This window comes from Amblyomma mixtum, chromosome 2 (genome assembly GCF_055824585.1).
Source record: "Amblyomma mixtum isolate Tamu chromosome 2, ASM5582458v1, whole genome shotgun sequence".
In the NCBI taxonomy this organism is placed as follows: domain Eukaryota; kingdom Metazoa; phylum Arthropoda; class Arachnida; order Ixodida; family Ixodidae; genus Amblyomma; species Amblyomma mixtum.
Genome location: NC_143013.1, coordinates 181671051 through 181681774, shown reverse-complemented (window position 1 = coordinate 181681774; position 10724 = coordinate 181671051).

Sequence of the window (10724 nt, the reverse complement as noted above, 5' to 3'; positions counted from 1 at the left end):
GTACTTATTCTCATGCGCCTGTGGGATAATCAGTTAGCTACACGAAGTAATCAAGCCAGTCTTTTCTGTATCCAAGCGCAAATTGTTCACATTTTTAAGTCATTAAAATTACCCGCAGTCAAGAGCAATGTAAAAAGCTAATTGGCGCCTGATCCCATGGAAAATTCCATGCGCGCTTTAATATTTTCTGTCCAAATATAATAGCAAAAGTTGTAAGGCGCAGCAACATGAAAATCCCCAGTTCACGTCAGGAACAATGCCAGTGAAGCATGCAATAAAGGATGCCTTGCGTTTCAAAGCAATGGACCAGTGCCCGTGGCAAAAGAATATACAGGCAGCAGGCAAAACTTTTTTATGGCTAGGGAAGCTTCTCTACACTTAGAGTCAACCAATACTAGAGTAAGCCTGTCCTCGCTCAGCATTGCGCACTTGAACTCTGCCTTTCTGAAGCCTTCATCGAATAGTATCTTCTTGAGGTATAAGTTTTCGCAAGCCCCTCGTAAAGCGTGCATTTTTAAGCATAAGCTGTGATTTCAGGAATCTTCTGTTGTGGAACAGGAAGCTTGCGCAGGCTTTATCCAGTATAAACACTATTTACACATGGTATGACGAAAGAAGAGTTGTCGCTCGAACCAGTGTCGTTCTTACAATTTGAAGGTTCGATGCGCTGACACTAGTGATCGATCTGTGCTAACAGAGCATCATGATAATTAGCTGCTTATTAGCGGCCTCAACTGCCTTGCAACTGGGGCGTGAGCTATCCGCAGAATACGGTGTGTAATTTGCGCCTTATGCATCAAAGCGACATTTTTTTTATGATTAATGCACTACTTTTGGCTCGGATAAGTATCGTGATATCCCTTCTAATCGCCTCGGAAGAGCGTCAGCCTTCGGCTTAGGAAGCTCACGTCGTATACAGACAATGTCACCGTGTACTATGAATCCGTAGTGCGGAACGATGTCCGGGCACTACAATTGTTTTGTGCATACACTATGTCCAGCGAATAGAAAGAGAAGCCACCGTTTTACTTTCAGAGCATACACGTCGCCACTTCGTGCGCATATACACCTTTCGCCGTAGTTCCTGTAGCTGGAGCGGCAGCCCATCGCAAAAGAGACATTGTTATCGGACAGCAATGGCTTGTTCGAAAAAACATCCGCATGCACATATTTCGTCACTCAGCATAATAAAACGCTAGAACAAGAAAACGTTCCACCACAGTATGCCACTTTCTACGCAGTTAGCCGGCTTTCCATTCCACTGCCTAGCAAAGCAAGCTACTGAATTGGTGGCAGCGCTGCTGTGCAGCTGCTTTGAGCTGGGTCCGAAGTTTTCTCTTAAAGTTACGGAGAAGTTTCATGATCATCAAAGTCTGCTGCAGGATTCGGATATTTCTACGCAGCCCAACACTACTACCTACTCAAGAGTTGATAAGATGTCACACGTGATGTCACACAGAGCATATGCCACGTAGGGAGCCATCAATAAATTGAAATATACTCTATAGCAGAAGATTGCCCAAGTAAATTAGATAGAGGCGGGCAGTTGCTCTAGAGGGGTGCTACAGTGGTTTAACCAACCCAATGTATCGTGCTATACTTTATATATCAAAATGAACGTTTGTACATTTTTTTAGAGGTCGTTGAACCAACTTTGCTGCACTACGAACAGATGTCTTTTTGCCCAAAATCAAGGCTTTTTCCCCGCAACCCCAATAAAGACGAGACTGTTCTTCGTTTCATAAGACATACCGAAAGATAGATACTTTTGTGTTAAAGTCTGAGCCTTCTTAACAGCCTGTTTGATGGGTGCCACGTAGTGGCGGAGGCGGAGTAAGACAAATTGCCCTTTGATGTGCCGGATGTGGGTGACGAAGAAAGGCTAGTGGTCGAGCTGCAGAGAGGTTTCCGGAGGGGTACATCGGGCCCACGTGAAGAGACAGGCGGGAGGCACGAAATGTGATGGAGGTATGGTGAGAGAGTCTGAAGCACATGACATAACCAATATGCATGAAGGTTTGAACAAACTTCACATATTCTAGAGATATAACTAAGAAGCGAGTTTTTTCATTCAGTGTTTCCAGAAAATAGGAGAATTTGTCGTAGCGCGGGTCTAGAGTATTTAGAAACTGCCAGTTATACAGTACGTGGAAAGGTCATCCGCAGTGCTGCCCACTGCCCTCCTGCTTTGCAACGAGTGCGTTTTTCTGCAGTGGCGCTCGGCTCCTCTGAAATGAAAAAAAACTAGAATGATTGGTCTCTCACTCCAACCTCATTGTTCATACTTTGCATGACATTTTTTGATTAGGTTGTTCTTTACCCCTTGAAATAAAATCATCATCAAACATCTCTTGAGAGTAGCAACAATTGAGATATAAATGTTATTTATTTACCTCTTCGAAATCAACGCTGCCGGATACCGTTCCATGCATTAACCCATTGTATGCAGGGAGCGGTTGCAGCTACTGGGCGCCTGAGAGTAAGCTTGGAGAGAACAACACTTGCTGCGAATACATATATGACCTGCTCTGCGGAACATCTCCCAAGTATCAGATCTACCAGGACTGCGATGATGATGCTTAATGTGCCCATCATCATTGAAGCAATCACCTATTTGCGCTGTTACTTATTCCTAAAGCCCAGTAAACGTGGTTGACGATTTTAGGCGCAGATTTCTTCGTTGTTTGCCACGATACTATCACAGCCCCGGTTGGGTCTGCGAGAAACTTGGTTTGTGGGTAGTTAGCGAAAGGAGAACAATTACAATACATGCTTCTGAACAATGATACAATAAAAGATAGGTAATCTGAATGCATAAACTAAAATGCCTGAAATTACTGATGCAACAATTAGACGCAACAAATTCCCATTGCAAAAAATTTCCAGAACGTTTTATGATACCTAAAATACTACAGCTGTTTCAGGGCTAAAGAAATTCCGGCGAAATTGTCGCAGTCACAAGGTGGTTGCGGTAAAAGTGCATAACTATCGCATTCTTTACTTTAACTAATACGTTGTTTGGTCTTAATGAAATGGTTTGCTTTCGAGTTTGTCCAAAAGCAGGATTCTACCACTGCTTGTTTCAACATGCAAGGTGTAAAAAAAATGTTCTAGAGTACACTGAAGTTTTAATGCTTAAAATATACCTCACAATATTGTCCGAACAGGCAGAAAGGCTGAAATGGCTACAACATCCTGATGCTGCAATCACGTTTCTAAATAGTTCGGGCCTGCTAGTTGCCATCTACCTTGTTTCGTTATACGTAGTGCTGCGGAGAAAAAACAACAAGCCGCGTCGCAGACAGGTGAAAAGACTTGAAATTGCATAATTTTTTATTGAAATGGTGGTTTTTTATGTGAACTGCAACGTTCTCGAGTCGAGTCGAAGCTTAATTCACTGTCCAGTCCGCTGTACCTCGACAACCTTCCGTCATCTGTTGATTTCGCTCTTAATTTTGCACTGAATGATAATATTCTTCCGGACGTATTTGCTTCCTGTGCATTATAAATGGGAAATCAGTTTATGAAGGTCAGGTTCGCAAGAGAAACTTTAGAGTCACAATGAGCGTAATTTTACTTAATATCTGCTCAGCAAAACCTGATAATATAACTAAACTATACTTGCTCAGTGGCGAGCGCGCAGAATGAAAGAAAACCTTATTTGTCTTCTTTGCGTCTGGTTTGCCGGCGAAAAGGCGTTTCACGGTTGAATATTACGTCACCAGTTGCAGACAACGTCAGCATCGGAAACGCGCTATGCCCACACTACCAAGCGTGCCTTACACTCTGACACCTTCCAATGGCCCGTTCGATCAAGATGGAGTTGATCTACACAGCCGGTTACCTGTCTTCCAATGGCAATCGCTGGATCATCGTCTGTACGAATTACCTCACACCTTACTGTGTAAAGGCAGCTCTTGAATTGGCTACCACGAACAGGTGTCGTTCTACAAACTGCACTCTTTACTCATATGCCATGAACTACCGCGAGTTAAAATTAGTGACCGAAGCTGTGAATGCACTGGTGATGTTTGATGAGCTCCTCAGTTTGTGGACGGTAACTGAATGTCTAGCACTGAAGTTCTTATCACCCACAAAAAAACGGTTTGACCATGTACACTAACAGGACTTAAACATAGATGCCTGTAATACATGTGGACTGCGTTAATAAGAACTCAAGAACAGAGGTCTCATTCTGCCCTTCATTACGAGGCTTTGAATTCTTGCGTACACCTTATTTCTTCTTCGTCCTGTACGTTCATCACCGCAATGCACCCTTGTCACTAGCTTGCCATTCTCGACTTATTAAGGCGAAAGTCTTTAATGCCTCGTCGTTGTCGACAGACGGTTGTCAGCATAAGGTTGTCAGCAAAGGTGTCACTCTTTTTCTAGTCAGACCAGAAAAAATATCTTTGTGCACGATAGGATTCGAACCACCATCCTAGTTCTACAGCCGAGCGTGCTAATGGCTACGGTACTTCCTGGCAACGCATATGTACTTCTCCTTGTCTAGGACGCTGGATAGTGTTTGTAGAAAGATGTCGAATCAGACGGATGCCTCCCAAACGCCCTTCAGTGTCTCTAGCATTTAAGGTTTACAAACAATTGTGCACTTTATTAACATCTTAACCACACATCAGTGACACAAACAGCAACACCACGCTAAAGGCTTTGGCCTCACCGCACTTTAGGTCAACAAAGTGCCCACTGTTTTTTTTTACCTCTTTATGAACCACAGACATAAGCAGTTTATGTAATCACAAATGCCGATGGCAGTATAAGTGCCCTAGATTTCCCGTATATTATTGTGGCAAAGAAAGGCCGGTTTGGAATAAAAGTTATTTTCAAATATGAAAGTTATGCCTTTGCATTTAAGTAAGTCGAAGAAATGTACAAAAAAATACAGTTGCGGCAGGAGTGGTTATGGTGGTCAGTGGTTATGGTGCTCGGCTCCTTACCCGAAACACGTGGGTTCGATCCCGGCCGCAGCGGTCGAATTTCGATGGAGGCAAAATTGTAGAGGCCCGTGTACTGTGCGATATCAGTGCACGTTCAAGGACCCCAGGTGGTCGAAATTTCCGGAGCCCTTCACTACGGCGTCTCTCATAGCCTGGGCCGCATTGGAACATTAAACCCCAAGAACCAAACCAAACCAAACCAGTTGCGGCAGGAGTGGAACCAACATTCTGTTGTCCTATACAATAGGCACTGCATTCGGTTGGCTTTTTGGGTGTTTATCGCATGGAAAAACTTCCACGCTTTCCCGCCGTTTGCCTGGGTCGCTTTTAGCGATGCAAACATGCCTTCTCGTGCCAAGAAGCACTGAATCTGCAATTACATTAAAACTCCAGGAGGCACTGCTCATGCGTCAAGACACTGCAACCACTCAGGACGCTTATTCTGCACGGCACTGCTCCCCGCACTGTGGCACCTGCAGTTTGTCTGAATAGCGAATCAGCGTTTTCTACTGTTTGAACAGTGCGGTAAGCACAAAAATTTTAGACAGAATTCTGCAGCTTGCAATTACAGGCAAAAATATAATATAATATGCTACAGTCTGTAGTAGAGTAAAAGGAAAGCTCTCAATGCCCATTTCAAGAGTCTGCTCATGTATCTGCCAGAAAAACACTCGTACGGAAACCCACAAACAACCAATCATTTTTTTTTATGGTTGCTTTCATATGCTCTAATTGGAAGCCGATGGCACAAAAGCCGCCTTGGAATAAAGCCAGGCCTTGGAGCGTAAGGTCGAGGGGTAGACTTTAACAAAAGCTTTTGCGGTCTTTGAAAATGCATCCGCTGAACAGAACACTAGCCAAAGTTTAAGGCCGCCGGTTCATGGCAAGAGGAAATTGGCTCTGATAGATCCTTTGTAACCAGTTTTCTTCCAGGGCCGAAAGTTTATTTCCAGTATAGTAGTTAGAAATTCCGTTTTCGGCATTATCTTGCAGTTTATATGGAAACTTCAGCCATTATTTTTGTGTGACAGGTCCTGATACATACTTTGCCTGTTGTGTTTTTTTTTGCCAAGTGTTGAAACTGCTGCCATAGCTATAGAGGTTCGCTCCTGATGCGTGGCAAAGTAACTTGCAGAATGTCGGGAGGTGCCACTAATACTGTGAAACTTTAGGCGCACTATGATATGCATCGAGCCATCTTGGAGTCTCAATTTTTAAAGCCATCTCTTTGGTCTTGCTCTTACAGCGCACGCATTTCTTGCGGGGCATCCATGCATGTCACAAAATACCGCTATTGCACCGTGGCCCGGTCGAGAAGCTGCCGGCACACTACGGCAGTCCTTGTGCGATTGTAGCCTGACTCGGTGACGTGACTAATCAGATTGCATGCCTGTCCACAAGTGGACGTCCTTCATTTTAAGACCATGTGCTTCTGCAGGGCACCATAACTAGCCCTGTGGAATTCGTATGAGGTAGGTGAGACTAAGTGCCGGACAAGCAGAAGCGGAATTCGTCGATCACTGGCCTCTCTGTCTTGGAATTCAAGCGACAGGCCGCTCACGTTCGACGACTGGCTCTATCGCTTCTCTAATAAGTTATTTAATACCTGTGCTACAAGGGCACTTTCGAATGACATCTGAGTCGAATGGCAGTCGAGACTTGGAATGGCATTCGAACTCGACGGACTCCCGCGGTGCTACACGACACTTTCCAAACGCATTGGAAATTCTCAGCTCGCTTTCAGTGTACAACGACGACGACGATCCACTAGTCCGACAAAGGTAATATCACGGTGAACAGCAGCATGTGATTATAGTGAACTATCTAGTTCACTGTAATGTGATTGTAGCGGGACAAGTTTTTTGGCTACACGACACCGACGAATCCGATCGGAGGACGGTCAGCTTTCATGCCCTAGGGAGTTCGGCGGCTGAGCGAAAACACGCTGATGTGGTGACGGTGCGAATGCATGCGCGCTTATACATTATCCGTATTGGAAATAAGCGAAACGAACGGCTATATTTTACATGTGCACACTTGGACACTCACTAGCGATAACCAGTTGACAAATTAATTTCGGTCGACGACGACTCCGTTCCCTTCCGCGACGACTAGGCCTAGCGAGTCCGCAGGGAGGGATCGGTGATTGTGGTGGTTGTGAAGAACTAATTCACAAGTTTTAGCGAATGCAAATGGTCAACGAGTGTAGTTTTGACAACAGTGACATGAAATCAACTATTGCTTACATCGCAGGACGCGCATACGATGAACGGGAAGCGGCGGTGTGACTCGGGCTGCCGAGCTGTGCTTTACGGCCAGCAGCAGTCGTCGCCGTCGCTAGCTTGTGGGTAACAAGTTAGGCCGTTTCAGTTCAAGCGAACGGTCACCAAATATACTTCTGGATAAAGTAGTTTAAAATAAAATACTGGGCATGTCGGAGGAAGCCGAGAAAATTAGCGAGAAGCGCCGGTCCTACGCGATGTCAACAACCCGGCTGTCAAGTGTTTCTCAGGCGAGCGATCGCGTCGGCGCTTCTCACAGATTGTCGCACTGCGTAAACAAGCACGGGTACAACCGGTACAGAAGAGAAGGGATTATTAGATAGAACTAAAACGCATATTTCATTTTATCTCTTGCAAACGAGCACAAGCTGTTCATACGCAGCGGTGTAAACAGCAGCATATGAGTGGAGTCGTCCTCATCGGCGCACTCCTGGGTAAATTTCATGCACACGCGATAAATGTTCATTGTTGTACTATTATCTATAAGCACTCACTAAGACAGAACACGAGCTATTTGCTAAACAAACAGCAGAAAAAAGCGAGCAGCAGGTATCGAAATGAACAGCCACAGGGCCGAAAGCACTCGCGTGGCTGCGGGCGGGGCGAAGCGACGGCGGCGGCGAGTGCTATTGGTCGGTTCAGGCTGTGTTCGCGTTTCGAAGGCATTCCAAAATCTGGAATGTATTCGCCGAGCTCTGTCGACTCGAATGTCATCTGAACCGAATGCCATCGAAAAACTTCGTGTAGCAGCGTAAGTTCGGCAGTCGACTCGAATGACATTCGGTTGGAAGGCATTCGAAACAGCCGTGTAACAGGGGTATAACACGTAACAACACAAAAACGAAATTTTAGAGGGCTGGATAGGCGGGGACTGGAAGGGTGAGTGGCACTGTGTAAGGCAGTGTTCTTTATCTGCATACATGTGTGGACAGTTTGGGCACTGAGGTCTGGAAGTGTAACGTTAGAAATGAAGTTTGGCTTGTGTATGCAGGAGATTAAACTTCATTATGCGAAGAATGCGAGCTTCACAGATCGATAATGGGTGTGACGGTGGCAAATCAGCTAAGTCCAATTTTTTCAGCGTGCAGTATTCGTCAACAGTGCGTCTGTAAGCCCTGACCGCCTGCTCCGGCGGTGGGCTCGTCCATGGGATCCCCGGCGCCCGTTGTATAGTATCGCAGGCAAGCTGGTGATGCAGCTCATTGCCGGGTAATGCATATGTGACCAGAGATCCACCGAAGGGTGACCGGTCGTGGTCTGAGTGCTGTGAGAGTGGCATTTGAGGCCGATCAGGTACGGAAGTAGACGGCTCTTTCGTGAATGGCACGCAGAGCTGCTTGCGAGTCTGTATAGAGAACGCATGCGGGGGCGGGAGATAGGGTGGCGATGTGTGTGATGGCATGGGCGATCCCGTGCATTTCTGTGGCGAGAGTGGACGTATGCACCGGTTGTGTTAGTGCTGGGTGTAGGGAGGGAAGGGTGAAAGAAGAAGGCTGCTGTGGAGCCTGCGATTTCGTCAGGCAAGTTTCTGTGTAGGCCACCGCCGCAGTGTCCAACGTTGGCTTGTGGTTATTTGCGTATGCTTGGCGGCGGCCTACATGTGTGTGTTCAGACATGTTTCGTGGAATGGGTGTGAGGCGGAGGTTAGGGGTGTAGATCGAAGACTGCGATGGGTCCGGGAAAGACATGGGTGCATAGGGAGTCTAGGATAGTATCTACCGCCCAGCTGGTGAGCTGGAAAAGCGGATCATTTGTCTCTCGCGGTGCAGGTCGGCAGATGTAAGAAGTTTGCGGGTATACAGTGGCCACAGCTGGCAAAGGACAGGCTTAATTAGAGAGACATGGGAAAGGCCTTTGCCCTGCATTGGGCGTAGTCAGGCTGATGATGATGATGATGTGTGCATCAACTTTCAATCAGGCGGTGCGAGCAGATCAGCGTCGCTGGCCACTGCTATACAGTAGTACGCCATCACCACATCACAGTACCCCACGAGTTAAGCTGCTAATCTCTAGAGACTGGATTTGTGTGTCGAAATCGTGACCAACTTCCGTGCGGGCCATCACTGCAGTCGACGACCCCGCATGCATACTTTCGCATTCATAGCAAGTAATTAATGTTAAGTGCCCTCTGAAAGGTTTAAAATCAGCTGTCTTGTTCGCGCTCTTCGCATTTCGTCTTTTACTGCGAAAGCAATACTGCTCACAGTTTGAGCCCTTCAGCGTAGCGCGGCGGTGGACACGTTTGACCTTTAGCGTGACCTTAGACGTGACGTCATACTAGCTGCCAAAACCAGGGCCCCAGCTCGGCTCCTCAGTGTAGAGCGGCGGTAGACACGGCGGGCGGTGAGCCTCTCGCTTCTCCCACTAGAGGCGCTGCGGTAGGAGTGACGTCACACCATCTGTGGAAGAAAAGGGCCCCGGCTCGGCTCGTCAGCGTAGAGCGGCGGTAGACACGGCGGCCGGTGAACCTCTCCCTTCTCCCACTAGAGGCGCTGCCGTAGGAGTGACGTCACAGCATCTGGGGAAAAGAAGGACCCCAACTCGTGCCGTCGGCGGAGAGCGGCGGTAGACACGGCGGGCGGTGAACCTATCGCTTCTCCCGCTAGGAGCGCTGCGGTCGGAGTGACGTCATACCAGTTGTATAAACAGAGCTCCAGCTCGTGCCGTCGGCGCAGAGCGGCGGTAGACAAGGCGAATGAGGGCAGAAGAAACGGATGAAGTTGCTTTCGCAATTTCCGGGCTTAACCAAGCTGAGCCTCTGCCAATTTTTTAGTTTTGTCCGCAAAATGTTTTGCGCTTTTCTATTTTCACAGTGCTCATGTGGCACACTGGCAATGCGGTCTTTCTAGCTAGCTCACAATGCAAAAAAAAAAGGCATGCGAGGAAACTAAAATACTGAAACGTATATTCCGAAATTATTTATCCAGCTTTTCTCGATAATCTTTCTTGCATGCAGAGGCTGTGTTCTGTGCCCTAATATTTCTCTTTGCAAGCAACGCAAATGGACTTTTAAAGGACATAATCAAACACTTAACAGAAGAGTGGTAGTCCGGGAAAATGATTTGCGTAATACTTTGCCGCCCATTAAACTCAAAACGTTCGCAAACAACTAGTAAACCAAAGCGAAAAAATAATTCATGGCTTTCGATATTAGTTCAATTATTCTACGCTAGGATGCTGAATGACAAAATTATCTAGAGACGTATCACAAAGTGACGGGGGAAACTACTCAATATTGCCGAGCGAACTATCGTTAATTTTAATTAGCTTTCGAGATTGAGGCATCAGAGGAAATAAAGCTCTCCACATCGGTACGCGCGAACAGAAGTCCCAACACGACCTCGCGCAGACAAAAAGTCACAAGAACGTAAAGCATGCGTACGAAATTGCACTGAATGCAAAAGGCCTGTGAACACAAGTTGCACCAAGTGAGTGCCGAATTTTCGCCTTGAAGCACCGATTGTTCCGACAGCATTTGTGAAAA